Genomic DNA, 20,586 nt, shown 5'->3' on the forward strand with positions numbered 1-20,586 from the left:
TCCTTATACCAAGAAGAGACACACTATATACAAATACATCATTTCCAAATCTGACTTTACTGAATGTGTAATAACATGTCAAGGCTGAAATAGATGCATAGTTAGTACTATGTTCTAGATGAAAAAAAAGACATTCTATAGCATTTTACCACTATAAACAACAAAGACCCCAAGTATAGCATTGCCAAACATTTTGAAATGTTTATTAACTCTGATTGGACAAAGAAAACATGCTTTGGGATTTAGTTGAGCCAATAGAAACAGGAAATTATATTTCATAGGTTAGAACCATGTTATATAATCGATTTGGAGACATGTGATCACAAAGGCCTCAACAGAGGAGAGGAACTTCATGAATTTTTACCAATATGAAATATAATCAATTAATTGATGATCAAGAGATGATAGCCACTTTATATTTATAGCTAGGATTCCCAAAGATAGCACTTTTTGGGATTTGTACTTGCTGATAACTTAGACACCGTTTGACAAATGTCCATGAAACCTTGCAGACCTATTGCTTTTTTTACACCGGCTGACAATGCAAAATTTTGTGGTGATTAGTTAAGGGTGATACAGAGAAAAAAGGGGGGTCCCAAAACAAGGTTTTCCACCAATGCATTTTCTAAATAGACTTTAGACAGATGTAGCAGCAAAATTGAGAAACAGAGCAGAATGGTTTTTCATGAATTATGGCAGGAATATAGATTATGGTGTGGTAAGGATCCCTTTTGTCAATTCATGAAAATTAGTTCATTAATTTTATAGGAATAGGAAACAAAATTGTATTGCTATATTGGGACACAGTATAAATTGGTGTACCACTGTACATAATGATGAAACAGCACAATATTATTGACTAATGAAATCCCTTACAAAATAAAAAGACAGGCATATTGTTTAGACCACACTTTGTCTGTGTTGTGGGTTTTGACGAGAGATATAGCTTATTACTATGTTTTAAGCTATAGGAAGACACAAGTCAGTTTAGCATAGTCTGTAGGGAAAATTATTCACATTGATTTATATATTAGATATTTTTTCTGAGTACCGTGGTACTCTCTCAAAATTACTAAAGCAGAGTAGCATGCACTGCACTGTACATAATTGCACTGTAAACCACTCTATTTGGCACCACTCAACTGTAGGCAATTGCATTTTATGCCGCTGCACTGTACTCTATTGCACTTTAATCTGCACCATTGAACTCTATGCCACTCTACTCTATTTTGCACCACTCAGCTCTAGGCCACTGCACTCTATGCAACTGCACTCTATGCCACTGCACTGTACACCACTCTACTCTATTCCACTGCAGTCAATGCCACTCTTTTCTATAACACTCTACTCCACTGCAATGTACCCAGCACATTATTCACCTCTCTTCTCTACTCTGAACCAGGTTACCCCACTGCACTCACTCCACTGCACTCTACACCACACTAATCTACACTGCACTACTCTACTCTACGCCACTACACACCCACACCACAGCAATGCACTCTGCACCACTCTAGTCTATGCCACTGCACTCGATGCTACAGCACTGTACACCACTCCATGCAACTTCATGTCACTGTATGCCACTCTACAGCACACAACTCTACTCTAAGGCAATTCTACTCCACTCCTCACAATGCCACTGTTGTCTACACCACTCTACTATATGCCAATCTACTCTAAACCACTTCACTCTACCCCACTTCACTCTTTGCCACTCTACTGTACACCACTTCACTCTACGTGACTCAACTCTACACCACTCCAAGCCACTCAGCTCAACTTCAATCTATGCCTCTCTAGGCCACTCTACTCTACTGCACTCTGCAGCACTATACACTGTTCAATGCCACTGAAGACGAGAGCACTCTACTCCAGTCTGCAAAACTTTACTCTGCACTACTGCATTCTACACCACTGCACTCTAATTTGCACCACTGCAGTCTATGCCACTCTACTCTGTGGCACTCTATTGTAGCCCAGCGTACTTTCCCCCACTTCTCTGTACCTCACTTCACTCTACCATGCTTCACACTACACCACTCCTCTAAACAAGCGTACTCTATGCCACTCTTCCCCACTTCACTCTACCCTAATCTGCTCTATCCCATGTAACTGTTTGCCACTCTACTCTTTGCCTCTGTACTCTATGCCACTCAGAGCTACTGCACTGGGAAACAACCTTAACAACGCAGCTGTTACATCACGTTCTATAACAACGCGGTCGTTACAATGACCCGTTGTTACAACAAGATGCCATTACATCGCAAGTCACTAGATCGACTTGCACTAGATGGCACCCCAACACCTTCCCTACTGTTGCCCAGGGTGGAGTTGGAATAGTAAATTATACTATTCCTAATGTTGGAGTGCCATCTAGTTCAAGTTGATCTAATCAAATGCGATGTAATGCTATGGAACGCGATGCAAAAGCATGCATTGTAGGATGCTATATTCACTGCACTATACGCTTCTGCACTCTGCTGTGTACCACAGCACTCTACGTCACTCTACTTTATGCCACTCCAATCTATCCCACTTCCCTCTACACCACTCAATTCTACACAACTGTACACAATGCCACTCTACCCAACTTCACTCTCCCCCACTTGACTGTATGCCACTCTATAGGAAGGCACTCTGCTCTATGCCAATCTACTCTGCCCCACTTCAATCTATTTAACTTCAATCTACATCTACTTCACTTCACTCTGCCCCACTGTAGGCAACGCCACACTACTGTACCTCACTCTACTCTATGACTCTCTACTCTACACCACTTCACTTTACACCACTCACTCTACCCCAATCACTATATGCCACTCTACTGTATGCCACTCTTCTCCATGCCTCTTTACTCTACGCCACTGCAGTCTACTGAGCACAACAGCACTCTACACCACTCAACTCTGCCCCAATTCACTCTACTCACTGTACTCTATGCCACTTAATGCTACGTCACTCTACTCTACACCACTCTACTCTACTCTACCCCACTCCTTTCTACTGCACTCTATTCTTCACCAATCAACTTTACCACACTTCATTTTACCCAGCTTCGCTCTACACCACTTCACTGTACGCCCCTCTATTGTATGCCACTCTACTGTACACCCCTTAACTCAACCCCAATTCACTCTATCCACTGTACTCTATGCCACTTAATGCTACGACACTCTACTCTACACCACTCTACTCTTTCCCACTTCTTTCTACTGCACTCTATTCTTCACAACTCAATTTTACCAAATTTAATTTTACCCAGCTTCACTCTACACCACTTCACTGTACACCTCTCTATTGTATGCCACTCTACTGTACACCCCTCTACTCTACCCCATTTCACTCTACCCCACTTTACTCTACCCCACTTCACTCTGCCCCACTTCATTCTATGCCATTCTAGTCTATGCCACTCAACTCTACACACTTCACTCAGCCCCACTTCACTTTACCCCACTTCACTGTTTCCGACTTCCCTCTATGCCATTTTACTCTATGCCACTCTACTCTACACCACTCAAAGTCACTCCACTCCACTTCACTCTACTCTACGCCACTGCACTGTACGCCATTGCACTCTACTCTGCTCCACTTCTCTCTCCCCCACTTCACTCTATGCCGCTTTACGCCACTCTACTCAATGCCAAACTACTCTACGCCACTCTACTCTACCCCACTTCACTGTACACCACTTCACTTTACACCACTCTATTTCACGCCACACTACTTTACCCTGCTTCATTCTACCTCACTTCACTTTACTCCACTTCACTCTAAGCCAATCATCAAGAAATTATCAAATAATACCACAGTACTATTGAAATGCACAAACAAAATTATATATGATAGTATTAATGCCAAAATAATCAACATTAATGAAAAAACAAAATGTTCAGACTAATTCTAGTTAAGAAAATGTATTCATTACCATACAAAACAAATTTAAACTACACAAACATGATAAATTCATAAATTATAGTTATAACAAAGTTATAATTTGTGAACTGACCAAAATCTACTATGACTCACCCTCCTCCGAACACAGTGTTGTGAACTTGCTAGTCTGACTAAATAAACTATAATTTGTGCCTTCCAAAAGCACTGCTAATACCCTTTCATATTACATCACTTATAGCCTGTTAAATCATAGCATTTATAACACCACTCATGCTGTTTCAAATTACATGATTTATGAGAAGACTATGCATGGTAGAGGACTGAATTATAGTTAACTTAGTCTGGCCAAAAAAGTCATTTTTCACTGCCATGACACTTAAACATTAAACTCACATGTCTTACTTTTACAATTCTGTGCACCCTGCCCAATAAGCATCTAGGATCTGCCGTAGGAGTGACTTAAAAATATTAAGAAGGAAGGTTTGCTCAGCAAAAGGTCTATTTTGCTATTTCCACGTGGCAGTTTTAAACTACACTACAGGTGGCAGTGGCAGGCCTGAGACATGTTTTACAGTTCTTCTTAAGTGGGTGTACAATGGAGGCTTCTGTCCACAATTAGCATTTAATTTACAGGCTCTGAGTACTAGCAGGACCATTTATTAGGGACTCCCAAGTAAGGTAAATGTGTCAATTAGGTCTTGGCCAATTGTAGCATGTTTTAAGGAGAGAGCACACGCATGTAATACTGTTTATCAGGGGTAAAGTGTATTGAGACCTAATGTCAACAAAAACAAATTCAGTAAAGTAAGGGAGTGGAGGCAAAATCTTTGGGGGTATACCAAGCCAAGGATTTCAGGTCTCACAATTTTCAAAAACAATCCAGAGGCAAAAGTCTGCATTGATCTCCTAAACGTGCAATTCAGTTTTAAAAACTGTAGGAAATAATGTATCCAAATCAATTATGTTTTGGGACTCCCTACATCTTAGTTGGAGTACTCTATTTCTACCTGTCATATGTAGATCACTACTTTCAATGGAAAAGAACTTGTGGAGGCAGTACCTTCCATCCTGTCAGGAAGAGAATATTAGATTAGATGAAGGTCATTGAAAATAATAACGGACAATATCCGGTGGCCAGAGGTTTTGTGAAATTTCACTCTGGGGTTAGGAACTGGCGTTCTTTGCCATTCAAAGGATTGATCTAGATATGTGAAGGTGAAATAAAACATTCCGATGTAGACATAGGGTTTGAGGACAGGATGTGGACTAAAGGTCCAAGTAGTTCTAACTTTTTAACTCCCAAAAACACACTTAACTTTTTTGTAATGCTAATTTTTGAATAACTACTAAATGATTTCCACCAAGGCAAGAAAAAGCACATCCCTGAATAAGGTTCTACTTTCATGCCAAGATTGGTGTAGTTCTATTTAATCATGCTATTGGAATTGGCAAAAACCTTATGCTTTTTTGACCTTTCTTCCTTCGTAACCCCCATGGCAGTCCTGCATGAAACCTGCAAAATAATCCAAAATTTGGGTAGATTCTTTAAATCACTGGTGAATTTCAGTGGTTTCTTGAGCTTAAAATGTTAAGTTTTTAACTGACATTTTCACCAAACTATAATGCCACTTTAACCTTTGTCTTTTGGGAATTTCTGAAGCTTTTTAAAATTTTGAATAAGATATTATTACCATGCCTAACTGCAACATCACTTCAGCTATTTAGTTGCTTCTAATATATATTATGATCATCAAACACGTAAAAATAAATGCATGGCACGATTCGGGTGAAATACCTTGGAGATGAGCTTAATCCTAGATCCAGTTACTTACCCACATTCTTTATGATGCCTTTGCTTTATGTTTCAGCCCTTATGAAGTCTTGTTTTAGATAAACAGATGAAACACGTGTTGGCAAGGAGCTGTATTGATGACAAGGAATGATATTTATGACGTAGAACATTATTGAAAAAGGCAATGTGAAAAGAAAGCCTGGATGTCTGAATAAAATACATTCGACATTACAACATATAAATACACCAACTCTTGACTTATTGAGTGCTTTGAGAATTTATAAAATATTGAGAAGTTTTCTTTTCTAATTGAGGAAGATTTGGTAGCTCTCCCTCCTCCTGAGCAACGATTGGAATATATGATCATTGAAATATCGAGGGTTTAATTATACCAGTGTTGAGTGTGCGCCGTTTTCCCAGCCATCACTAATAATTTATATCAGTTTAACCTTTGTTTTTCTCAGTGAATTTCTAGTTTTATTTTAAATCACCTATGAACTTATTACTATACCCAAACCCTTGCTGGCCACCAAACTCCTCCCCACTGCACACGACCATGAGCTGAAAGTTATGCACAGCCTTCAGTTAGGTGCAGAAACTGTACTGCAGCCAGGACCTATGCCCACCTCAATACTGCCCAACCACTCATTGCACATAGCTGAAGGCAATGCGCTCCGTGGGGTTGGGAGCAGTGCCTGGCCTACGACCAGGTCCTGCGTCCAACTCCCCATTTGTGATGACGTTCCGCCCCCATCGCACACAGCCAAAGTCCTCATATTTGTATGTATTGCTGTATATTCAAAATAACTCATGGCCTTCATTGGTTTGGGCATATTCAGTGACTAGAGGAGTTTTGAAAAAATGAAGAGATAACTTTTAAGGAACATATTAGGCCTGGGCAAAAATTTCGTTCCGTTCGCGGAAATTGCGATAATTTGACATTTTTGCGTTCCGCGGAGAGCGCGAAAATGTCAAAAATTCCGGTTTCCGCAGCTTGGCGATAATTTGTTTCTTGCTCGCGCTGTAAAATGATACATTCTCGCGCGCGCGCGATCGCCTTACCTGAATCCCTGCGTTCGCCGACAAGTTTTCTTGATCCGGTCGCGTTCTCCATGAGATGTTGTATTGTTTTTAGCCATTTGCGCTGTCTCGCGACAGTTCGCGCCCGCAGTGACATCATGCGTCGCGCGATCACGTCTTTCTTCTCGCGATCATGCACCGCGAGAACAACTCAAAACAAGATGGCCGCGCCCGCAAGCAACCACATGGATAAGTTGGCGACCCGCAACCATGCAGAAAATCTCGCGAACATGCCGGAAAAAAACTTCCGCATCTTTGCGATATTTCTGCTTGTTTGCGATAATTTTAAACATTCTCGCGATAATTTGCGAAGGTTAATTCCGCAAATTCCGCCCACCCCTAGAACATATACTGTTGAATTTTTTATTTTTTGGGGGATTATTTGTGTTTTTAATCATGTGCATCAAGAAAGTTGTCTTATACAAATGTTTCTGATATGGTTGAAATTGTTTGATTAATGGAATTAAATACGTACTCACTGAAACATGTAAGAATCTTCAACATTCTGATTCTTCTCACTTAGGACATCAGTTTGTTTCTATAGTATCTAAATCCAACGGTCGAACTAATGGCTGTTAAGTGGCACCTGTTGAGATCATTTGTCATTGTGTAATACAGTGTGACTCAGTTGAAAATGGAGATGCGCACAAAAGCGGTGACCAAGTTCATCCAATGCATCTTTTTAGTTGAATGAGAGGCAAAGAGAAATAACAATCATTAAGCAATTCAACTTTTGTGTAGCACATTTGGCCAAACAATGAGGAACAGGTATCAGTAAATAAGGTTCAAGTGGGTTTATTACAAGTTAATAATCAGCCCAGTGAACACAAAATCAGGAAAAATAATTCAAGATAAAGAATTACAACAAGCAAATTAAGGCGTTGAAGCAAATTCGACCTCATTAGCATAAAGCATACATTAAGGTGCCGATTCCGATCCGGGAACAAAAGTTTGCGTACGACTCGTATCCGTGTATTTTCACGTACGAATCGTACAGGTCCCGTACAAACTGCGAAGTACGATTCGTACGTGAAAAATACATACGAATTGCGTCGGGAAAATGGTCCGAGAGGGAGCTCTAAATTTTTATGTCCGAATAGCGTCGGGAAAAGTGTCCAACAGGGAGCCGGATATTTTTACGTGCAAATCGTAAAACAGAAGTCCGAGCGCGCAAGTACGATCCGTACTGCCCGTCCGAATACACAACCGCATGTAAAATGCCCCGTATGGAGCGAACGCTGTAGCCTACATGTACACGGGTACACTTGTGCCCGGATACGAGTCGTACAGCCCCCCTCACCCCACACATGTCAGCACCGTACCCCCGGATGTCAGCACCGTACCCACCCTCCGCACCGTACCCCAACACCGTAGCACAGCCCCGCACCTGTACGCGCCACACCTGTACGCCCCATACCCCGGGACCATACCCCAGCCCCCCACCTGTACGCGACGCACGCCAGGCTCGTACCCCAGCCCCGCACCTGTACTCCCCGTACCCCAGGACCGCACCCCAGCCCCCCACCTGTACGCGCCGCACCCCAGGCCCGTCCCCCAGCCCCGTACCTGTACGCACCGTACCCCAACACCGTAGCCCAGCCCCGTACCTGTACGCACCGTACCCCAACACCGTAGCCCAGCCCCGTACCTGTACGCACCGTACCCCAACACCGTAGCCCAGCCCTGCACCTGTACACACCATACCCCAACAACCTAGCACATCCCCGCACCTGTGTGCACCGTACCCCAACACCGTAACACAGCCCCGCACCTGTACGCACCGTACCACAACACCGTAGCCCAGCCCCGTACCTGTACGCACTGTACCCCAACACCGTAGCCCAGCCCCGTACCTGTATGCACCGTACCCCAACACCGTAGCACAGCCCCACACCTGTACGCACCATACCCCAACACCTTTGCACATCCCCCCACCTGTACGCGATGCACCCCAGGCTCGTACCCCAGCCCTGTACCTGTACGCACCGTACCCCAACACCCTAGCACATCGCCGCACCTGTACGCACCGTACCCCAACACCGTAGCACAGCCCGCACCTGTACGCACCATACGCCAACACCGTAGCCGAGCCCCGTACCTGTACGCACCGTACCCCAACACCATAGCCCAGCCCTGTACCTGTATGCACCGTACCCCAACACCGTAGCACAGCCCCGCACCTGTACACACCATACCCCAACACCTTAGCACAGCCCCCCACCTGTACGCGGCGCACCCAGGCTTGTACCCCAGCCCCGTACCTGTATGCACCGTACCCCAACACCGTACCCCAGCACCCTCACACAGCATCGCGTATGTACGGACCTTACCTACGCGAAAAAGACTCGTACAGAACCAGGACACTGTAAAACAGCACAAGGAGGGTCAATTCGACTCGCAGAACACCACAAAACACGTCAACATGACAAAATACATCTCTATGACTGACCTGGCACATCCAAACAGGCAAACAGAGGCCCTAAATCACAACCACCTCTTATAACACACCCACCACAAATTCAAACCCAGCCACACCCACAAATGGACCAATAAAAAGGGCCCACACACACAACCCATGAGCCTTTGCAACAGACTCACTGCTGCCAGACACCACAGACAAACAACTGCACCTTACTTACACCTTAACTACACCTTCACTTACACACCTTCACACAACCTCATTCACAAACACCCCCTCTTCACATTCACACACACACCTACACCTTCACACCCACACACCCACAACCATCCACACCCACACCCCACACCATGCCCAAAGACAAGAATCCAAAGTTCACAAGGGCGGAGCTGGACCTCCTCGTCAACGAAGTCATCAGAGTCGAGCCACAGCTGTTTGGAACATTGGTCAGACAGACCAGCATAGCCCAAAAAAAAAGCCTGTGGCAGAGGATCGTCGACAAGGTGAATGCTGTTGCGCCCAGCCGAAGGACCAGGCATGAATGCCAAGCCAGGTGGTACGATCTGCGCAGGGCAGTCAAGAGGAAGATGAACGAGGAATACGCCTAGAGTAACATCACTGGAGGCGGGCTGCCCCGCAGACCCGTACATTACCATCCCTGGGAGGAGAAGGTGATGGCCATGCTACCGCCGGTGGGAGTACACGGAGTCGAAGGAGTCGCAGAGCCTGGTGAGTACACAAACAACTCACGTAACATGGGGGGAATGCCATCCACACCACAAATAGACCAAATGCACGCAACTTCCCCCAAGCCCTCACCGCACACAACCACACTCTAAAACCACGCTCATGCCACTAACGTCTCCATGCCCCATTCACAAATAAAGGCAATGCCATGTCCCAGGCCACACCAACCACACACCCAAGACTGGATGTCCGCGATGCTGGGAGGGTGGGGCTCACACAACACATTTTGCAACTTCGAAGCAGACACCAATGCCCTCAGCCCATATGGCCTAGGTACATACCCATGCACCATGCCCAATGCACAGGGACTGGCAAAGTACTGACAAGGTAGCTGACACTTGGCCCTGCTGTATGCAGCACAAGGCCCTTCTGTGACCACTGTACACTCAAACATCAACTACACAAGCTCAGATATCTAGCACAGGCACTCAAACTCACTGTCATGCCAGCATGCACCATGAGGGGACAGACACATCACCTGGGAGACCCAATTACAAATCACACTACACCCAACAGCAGGCCCGGTCACACACCCCTCCTCACACAAGCACACACCCCCGTGGCAGGCAACGGATTTACCCACTCTCACAATGGACATGTGACACAACAAGGCCAATCCATCCCCAAATAAGCATCCGAGCCAAAATTCTACTGGTCAAACACTCAGGAGAACATACCAAACTGTCCCCCGCAACATACCCATCCCCAAGTGGACATTGAGAGGAATAGTAGGCACATCCAACTACCTGGAGGATCTGTGACAACTTGAATATGTATGAAACATGGATGTGGCATGAAACAGCATTAACATTGTCTCTCTCTCACACACAGGGCAACGTCATCGACCTCTCCCCAACAATGGGGGGGAACAATCACAGTCCCAGGCTCAGCGTGAAGATGATCCCACCGGCAGCGACGACTCTCACTACTCCGTGGATGACCCCGACCAACCTGGCCCCTCTGGTGCCCAAGCCCCTGCAGCACCTGCGTCAGGTACATCTGTGCCAACCACCACCCCCATTCCTGACACATCCCAGGAGACACCCAGGAGCCCTGCTCGCACTGAACAACACAGCCAGTCTGACCAGGAGGGACAAGGTTCTCCGGGCACCCAGGAGGAGGCAGACAACCCCGATAATGCCATCCCTCAGGGGTCCTGTAGACCCGATGTGCCCACAACGGCAGGCCAGGCTCGTGTGGGCAGGGGTGGTGGGAGTGGAGGCAGGCGGAGGCGCGAACCTGACAAGCCAGCTGAGGGAACCGGTATGTCACACATACACCACATCCTGGACACATACCGACGTGACACCAGGGGCATCAGCCAGGTAGTGTCGAGCCTCACAGAGATGAAGGGGACCCTCGACGAGATGAAGAACCTGCAGGCCGAGCAACATGCCAGTCAACAACAACACCAAGGACGGATGGAGGCAAGACTGGCTGAGCTCCTGTCGGTGCAAACGGACATGAGCCGTTCACTCCGTCGGATTGCCGACAACATGGGCAACCCTCCCTGTGACACCAGGCGAAGACCAGCACCAGCCACAGGGAGAGAGGAGGAGGATTCGTCCGACAGAGCATCACAGACATCGTCATGGCCTGCATCTGAGGGTCCCCGGAGGAAGGTGGGTCATCCACGGAAAAGACCGTGAGAGTCAGCGGACCATCCACATCTCCCAGGTTACCTGGCCTGGCACCTGGCCCTCTGGCGCAACAGCACCACCTCACCCAATGACATTCTCTGCCACATGGACTTGCTGGTCAGAGTCTGACCAATGATGACCAACACTGTGGTCTGGACTCTGATGACTCCAACTGACAAGGATGCCATCTCCCCCTGTGAACTTTGGATTCTATGCACCCAGTAGAGCACCCTACTTCATCCACCAAAAGACTTACCCCACCAAAATAAATACTTTATTTTGTCATAAGATGTTGCTGTCATTTGGCATTATTCGCCAACATATGTGTGTGTAAATGTCAAACTATGCCTGAGTGTTGAACTAACTCCACACATCCATACCCTGGGATCGGAGTCTAATACAGGACACACATAGGTCACAATGTATCATTCAATGCAGACATGGAGCACAATACTCACCTGTGATGGCCTCAAGCTGCTGAGGGGGCGCATGCAATACTGTGCCGACAGACCTATTTGGAAGAGTACCATTAAGGCGTAGAGGTCATGCCTCATTTGGAGGTTCCCGGGGAGGGAGTCCCAGGTATGTGTTCCCAGGTGGGAAAACTATGTCCTGCCTGCTGGAGTACGGTGGATCGGAAGAATGGTGGCCAAGTCAAGGTTGGATGCACGGAGATGGCACTACGGGGTCTCAGATGACAGTGGTACAAGGTTGGTGTTGGGTCGGGGTTGTGGCCTGGCTCCTGAGTGTGGGTGGGGAGTCTGAAGGTCATCCTGCAGCACACAGTGATCCATTGCAGCTATCTCTGCTGGACGGTGATGTGGCTGGGGCGCGGGATGTTGCAGCTGAGGTGTGCAGATGCAGCCTGGGTGTGGACAAGTGTCCTGGGAGTTTGGATGAGGCTGCCCCGTAGAGGGCAGGGCAGTATTTGACACGGATGTTTTCGCGGACCTGGGGGATGGTCAGTCTTTCCTTGGAGTGGATCTATCTGGAGATCATGTGCATAATGCAGAGGGTGTTGCAGTCTGAGACACAAATGCTGGTGATTACCATGGCAAATGTGAGCAAGCAATCCATGATGCACACTAGGGGTGGGCGGAATTTGCGTAATCGCGTTACGCAAATCTCCGCGAAACGGTAAAAAATCTCCGCGAACACGCAGAAATTCCGCGAACACGCGGAATTGCATGTTCGCGATACTTTTTTCCTGTTCGTGATCGCTGTTTGCGTGCTCGGGGTGAAATATCTCGCGAACGGGCATATTGAGAACGCGAACAAGCAAAAAATTTCGCGAAGTCGCGGAACGCAGTTTTTTGGGCAATTTCGCGTTCTCCGCGGAACGCGAAATTACCCAAATTCCGCAAATTCCGCGAACGGAACGGAATTTACCGCCCAGGCCTAATGCACACCATCTTGTGTGCATGGACACTGGGTGCTTGTGCCGGGCTACTGCGGGTGGGACACAAGCAGTTGACCCAGCTGTAACGGGACAATACTCAGATGTTGATCTCAGTCCTGTACAAGTCCAGCCTCAGGTGGCTGCTGTTCTGCCATTCATCAATGGATCTCATGCAATCTAGAATATTGGAACTGGCAATGTCTGCGCCCTTGGTGAGGGTGAGGTGCACCTGGCTGTCAATGGCATACGAGTTGATGATGAGGTTGTGTGCGCATGTGATGGTGGAGATGGGGGTCCTGGACACATTGTAGTTTGATACGCTGACAGATGATACCTGTGCCATGTGCCTCACAACGACAGCATACTACATGCAGAAGCCTTGAGTCCCACTCCCATGTCCTTGCCGGGGTACAGAGCCGGTGGGGAGTAGGAGGTACATGACCTGGTGGGTGTGACAGGGCCTGGAAGGTGTGGCAGCGCTGTGTAGGCAGTCGGAGTTGCACACTCATCATGCAAAGGTGTTGTGTGTGGTTGTGTGTGCGCTTAGTTTATGCCTGAGAGCTGGCGGCAGATGTGTGGATGGACATTGCTTGGAGGGTGGCTGCAACATCAGACTGTAGTGTGATGTGGGTCATGCAAGGACATGAGGCTCGTGCAATGTGCACGTTGCATGTGCAGACGGTCCAGCCTTTGGGACGGCGTGGCCGCAACTGGGGCACATACAAGCTGAGGACAGCCAAATGAATGGGTTGATGGAGGAAGGGAGGAGCATCTTTGATGTGTGTGTGTTGCCAAATCAGGAAACTTCGTGTGCCCTTGCTGCAGTGGCTGCAACAGCAGGTGGCATGTCCTGGGAACTATGCCCAAATTTCAACACAAAGACTAGCATGTCAGAAAGGACTACTGCAACAGGTGTATGTCAAGGAAGGAGTGACCGGTTTTCAATGGCACACCCAGAGACAAAGGATGCATAATCCCCAAAGATGACTGACACCGGATCATGAAACTGAAGGCCAAGCTGCGCACAGGAAACACACCCCAGAAGGTGTTTACGGCCCGTTGTGGGGACCAACATACCAAAACACATACACAGCCATGGACGTCATGCACAATAGAGAATCAAATACATGTAGAACAGCATGCAGGTTGCTAATCTACACATAGACTCATATGCACAATCCTTGACAACCATGCCAGAGATGGCGCATGCACAGTGGCAAGAGACCTGCATTGACAGAGATGAGGCACCTTGGAGGCTGAGGAACACCTTTATTACTCAGGCTCACACCTATGGAAATGCATCAATATTAACAGACTCACATGGTCTTTTGGATTAACATGTGGGACCTACACTGGACACCCCCTTCGCACCACAGATGCTGTCAATCCATGGGAGTGGCACACAAGTGAAGGGGGTGAGCCAAACATTCCCTGCTGCACACGGAGAGGCTGCAATTCCCCATTGAGCCTCTCATGGGGATGTCCCGCAATATGTCCACCCGTAGCCTCCCGTATGTTTCCGAGGGAAGTTGTACACACATAGATGCCTTCATCAAAATCCACAATCCCATAACAGATGACTGTCACGAAGTGGGACTATCAATTCATGTGAGTCATGCTACATGTTATGTGCCCCATGGTGAGTCGACATGTATGCATAGTAACAATACCTGCACAGGAGCAGTGCCCACACATTACAAACAACTACCACACCCAAAAAGCCTTGCTGCAATCCTTACCCAAAGGAGACTTCTCACCATGTCCGTGCATGTAACGCTGATTCAGCACACGTTGCATTACTCATGAGGAATAGCAGGAGCACAACGATGCCACGAGCAGACAGCATGCGCAAATACCTGGGGATGAGAGACACACAAGAAGTCAGCAAACACATAGTCATCCGCATGCATGGTCATGTACTCTACATGCATAAGGTTGACACCATGCTAGTTGTCAATTGAGTGTGTCAGCTAAAATGTGTGGAATGACATCAGCACTCGAGTGACACATCAGCACAAACCTCAAAGTCACTTCGCATACAGTCAGCTGGACACACACATTGCAACACATGCCACACAAGGCTCCAAGCATGCACACTCAGACCCAGGGACTCACCATTATGAGAAGAAGTTGTGTATGAGCTGACTCCGGATGTCCTCCTCCTCCTCCTCCTCCTCACTTGCCTCATGACCAAGGCCCTCATCCTCCACGGGTGGATGTTCCTGCTCATCGGGATCCAGGATGAGTGGCACAGCTTTCTCCACTGCCATGTTGTGCAGCATGCAGCACACGAAGAAGATTTTGTAGACCTTCACCGGTGCATATGGGAGGGACCCGCCGGTCTTGTGGAGGCAACGGAATCAGCTCTTCAGGAGGCCAAACGTCCTCTCAATCACTCTCCTGGTCTGCCCATGGGCGTTGTTGTAACGGTGATCTGCAGCTGTTCTTGGTTTGCAGAGAGGCGTCACCAGCCACGGCATGTTGGGATAGCCAGAGTCCCCTACATGGAAACATCATGTAAAGAAGTGGGTCAGGAGATGCTGTCACATACTAAGATACCGCTGAATACTGGACAAACAGAGTCTACCCACCAACAAGACATGCTCGTTCGTTGTGCAGCTGCAGCATCATTTCTGGCACCCTGCTACGCCTCATGATATAGGCATCGTGTGCTGACCCTGGAAAACGTGCATAGACATGGGAAATGACCATGTTAGCAAGACACACCACAAGGGCATTAATGGAGTGGTAATGTTTACGGTTACGAAAGGCTACCTCCTGTGCCTGTGGTGGTACCAAAGCCACATGTGTCCCATCAATGGACCCAATTACATGGGGCATCCCTCCCAGTTCATAGAACTCACCCTTGATACCTGTCAACTGCTCAGGAGTTGGAAAATGGATGAATTCATCCAGGTGCTCCAACATGGCTTCTAAAACATCATGCAGGACACGGCTGAACATGGTCTGGGACATGCCACCCACATCAGCTATGGTCAATTGAAACATACTGGTGGCAACGAAATGTAGGGCTGACATCACCTTCATCTTGGGGGTCAGCGCAGTCGGATAACTGTGTCACGGTTGGAGGTGTGGGGCCAGTCTGTTTGTCAGGTCCACAATTAACTGTTGGTTGAATCTGCAGCGGCGTATGCAGTCACGTTCCCTCATGGCAGCCACGTCTGGCATTGGTCGGGGGAGAGGCGGTGCCCTGCAGAAATTTGGATGGAATAACGAAGATTGAGTACAATACTACACCAATGTCAATGAACAGAGCACATGTTCAACAGCTAATACACATATGCTACATACAGAGTCTGGTCTGTGCAATACATCCTGCACACATATGCCAGCCAGGTGATACTCCTACCAAGATCCAGCTACAAACGTGGATTGTCAAGGTCTACATGACATGCCATGAAAGTAGCTGTGGGCCAATGTGAGTGAACAGCCAGACACATTACAGGAGTGACATACATCCACATATGTGCATTTGAAGGATGTTATCTCATACAGACAGCTGCCGGCAAGCTAGACACACAGGTCACATGTCATGGAAAAAGGACAGACCACATACCTTGCCATGAAGGGGTACATGTCAAAAATGATCACACAGACATTGAGACTACGCTGATATGTCCTAAGCTCGCAAGTCCCTGTTCGATGCATACAGACACACGTTACGTGTTACTCCACATGTGTCCTGGTGTGCGTAATAGTGTGACATGGGCATCTACACACAGACACATGTTGGATGCAGCTACAGCAGATGCCGTTGATGGAACACCAACAGCAAGATCATGGAAACACATGACACACATATGACATAGTCACATCGGGGAACGCTGGTAGTGAGATGTCAGGTGTCATCATCCGTGTACCTGGCATCAGGGGACAGTTGCGGGTGTTGGTGACTGTGCCATGCCAGTGATGCAGTGCTTGACAACTTTGAACTACATGAACACATGTAAAAGGTGTGAAGGGGAAGTGCGCCACATAGTGTCCCATCACACATGACATGTGTACACAGGTCATCACACAACTATTGGGTTAAAACATGAGGAGACATGTGCCAGCTCACTGCCTGACATACCTAGGCCCTACACATGAAGCACTGCGCTGACAATGACTTGATGTCCATCCTTGTGCGAGTCTGACACCTCTATTCTTTTCCTGTGCGCCTCCTATCACCAGTGTGAGCTGTGAAACGCACCGTACACACGCTCTGAGGGCGTGTGTACGGTCGTATCACTATATGGGTTTTGGGTAGGAGTACGCGTGTGTGTACGGACCGTACACACGTACGTGTACACACTTGTCCTATCCCTATGGGAGTGTCGCCGTAGGCGTACACCATAGAGATACGGCTCGTACCCGCGTGTGTAGGGCCCGTAGCACTATGGCAGTGTTGCCGTAGGCGTACGCCATAGTGCTACAGGCCGTACCCGCGTGCGTACGGCCCGTAGCACTATGGCGTACGCCTACGGCAGCACTGCCATAGTGCTACGAGCCCTACACACGTGGGTACAGCCCATAGCACTATGGCGTACGCCTACGGCAACACTGCCATAGTGCTACAAGCCCTACACACGCGAGTACGGCCCATAGCACTATGGCGTACACCTATGGCAACACTGCCATAGTGCTACGTGTCCTACACACGCGGGTACGGCCCGTAGCATTATGGCGTACGCCTACGGCAACACTGCCATAGTGCTATGGGCCCTACACACGCGGGTACGGCCCGTAGCATTATGGCAGTGTTGCCGTAGGCGTACGCCATAGTGCTACGGGCCGTACCCGCATGTGTAGGGCCCGTAGCACTATGGCAGTGTTGCCGTAGGCGTAAACCATAATGCTACGGGCCGTACCCGCATGTGTAGGACTCGTAGCACTATGGCAGTGTTGCCGTAGGTGTACGCCATAGTGCTACGGGCCGTACTCGCGTGTGTAGGGCCCGTAGCACGATGGGGTACGCCTACGGCAACAACACCATAGTGCTACGGCCCTACACACGTGTGTACGGCCCGTAGCACTAGACATGCTGGTTGTCATGGATACCCAGTTTGAAGTTCAAATTTTTCCATCATGTGGCCTGGAAAAAGAAGTTGGCCACAATATACATTGTTGCAAAGTGGTTGTTGACTTGACATGATGCTGCAAATTCGAAAAAATGCTAATGCTGTCACTGGTGTATGTTTAAAGGGATTGGAGGAAACGTAGGATGCAAAGGAGTCTGACCAATCACTCTGCACTCCTGTTACTGAAATAGGCCAGCAAGGCAGATATAAGTCAGGCAGAACCCATGAGAGGGCAGTTGCCTGCACAACCTTTGATTTGACACCACTGCTGCTGCTTGTGATTCCTCTGGCACCATGTTGCGGTCTATGGAGAGGGCCCAGCCATTCACCCAGGAGGAGAATGAGGCGTTGCTGGACGTCATCCTCCCACAGTTCCCCAGCCTGTATGGTAGACCAGGGGTGCAGGTGAGTGCTGACGCCGCTACCTTTGACTGTGCCCCTTCTTTTTGTGACTGGAACTTCTGGCATTGTGTCCAGGTGTGACAGACATGAAATGTTGTTTAGAGTGGGTCCCAGGGGGGGGAATGGCTCATGTCTGTCATGCAGAGCATGATGTGGTTCATGTGTGCACTCCTCACTTGCATTGTGCTTACTGTGACATTCACTGCATGCTGCATGGCACATTCAGCATAGCTAATCCTCTTGGCCCTTCTTGTTCTATAGTCCTGAGGTGATTCAGTGTTCCCCCCGTGTGACACGTGACTGTACCCACAGATGTGTGTGAGTTGAGTGGAGCTGTGGTGAGAGTGTCCAAATGATCTGGACATTGATGTGTGTGAATGTTCCTTATCATGTGGGTGAGTGTCTATGTGGAGTGTTGCACCACAGCTGCATGGAGGAGGCAACAGCTCGACCCATCTGATGTGAGAAGTAAGCCGTGCTGTGTGTCTGACTTGCTTGGCTAGCCCCATGCCTGTGACACCCCCCAGGCAAGTGGCACATGTGCAGAGTGAGGTTTGTATCGGCTGTTGCCACTGGCAGGTGAATGATCTGTGCCTGTGTGTGTCTGTGTAGTCTGCTGTTGTTGGGTCAGTGGCCTGGGGCATGTGACTGCTTGGAGGTGCTGGCCATCAGCTTTGTGTTGCTTGTGATGTCCAGTGTGTGCCATGATCAGGGAGTGTGTCGCACCCCTCATGCCACCTGTGTACTTTCAATGCCATGTAGTGCATTGGTGCTTCCACTGAGCCTAATGTCCCTATGACAAAGGTGCTATTCGTTGGCAGCATACTATGCCCTGTTCAACATATCAAAGATGTTCAAATGTGTGTCTCTGTGACATGGAGCAGGTGTAGTGATGTTGTCTCACTTTGTCATCCTCACAGGTAACCGCCTATGAGAAGGGGGAGATTTGGAAGCGGGCCGTCAGGGCCGTGAGATCTGAGGAGGGTCGCAGTCGGCGCCTGGCACAGGTGAGGAAACGCTGGCAGGACATCCGGTGCTGGACCAGGAGGATCGCCCGGTTCCCGCTGGGGGACTCACCAGAAGGCAAGAACAGCAGGCGCCGGCGCCTGACCCACCAAATGAAGCGTGTCCTGGTGGTGGTCTTCCCTGACATGGATAGGCGGTTACAGGCGATGCAGCAGCAGCAAGGGGGTAGGTACATGTGTGTTTGTTGTGTGTCACCAGGTTTGGGAAGTGCCCAGTCACATGGATACACTGGCAGGGTTAATATGTGCATTGCATTTCCTGTTCCCCAAAGTCATCCGCTGCTGTTCTTCCTCCTTTCCCCTCCTTGACATGTGTTCCCTGGTCTGTGTGTAATCACTATTGCACATGCTCATCTAGGCTGGCGGTTGATCCAAGTGCACATTGCTGTCTGCATCATGTGGGGGTGGGGTCGGAGACATGTGTTGTTACCTTGCCTGTGCCCTGTCCTGTTCAGTCATTTTGGGGTCCATATCAGATGGCACTGATGCTGAGTCTCAACATAGGAGTGTGAGTGTTCAAATGAACAGACTTGCAGCATGCATGACCGATGTTGTTGCCTCAGACATGATGTGCATGAGTGGGAGATATGCATAGTGCCGGGACGGTAGCTCATGTTACAGTCAGATAATTCCAGGCCCATGGAGCAGTGTGCCCACTTCAGTACCCTAAGACACCCTTGCCTCGGTATCATGTGTGTCATCCAACAGTGTGCCCATTCTCAATGTGTTCAGCATAGTTTTGCCTCTGTGGCATTGTTCCCTGGCCTCATTTGTATTTATCTAAAGTGTGCTACATGTGCCCATTGTACAGGCTGACCCCATTTTGCTTCTGCATCCTCACACTGGCCAGTGCCTGTGTGTCTATGTCCAACAATCTGTTGAGGTTTTGTGTCACAAATATGAGTTGGCAGCCTCACGAGGTGATGTGGAGTACATTTAGGATTTCCTGATGCACTTTTTAGTAAACCCAGATTAAGAGGTGTCACTTTTTGAGCTGTCTCAATCACATTGTCTCAGGTATGGGTTGTTTTTGCGGGCAAGGACTACATGTCCATACCTTATGTCTCCTTGCCAGGTCTGACCAGTGTGTGATGATTGTCT

The sequence above is a fragment of the Triturus cristatus genome, chromosome 10, assembly GCF_964204655.1.
Source record: "Triturus cristatus chromosome 10, aTriCri1.1, whole genome shotgun sequence".
NCBI lineage: Eukaryota > Metazoa > Chordata > Amphibia > Caudata > Salamandridae > Triturus > Triturus cristatus.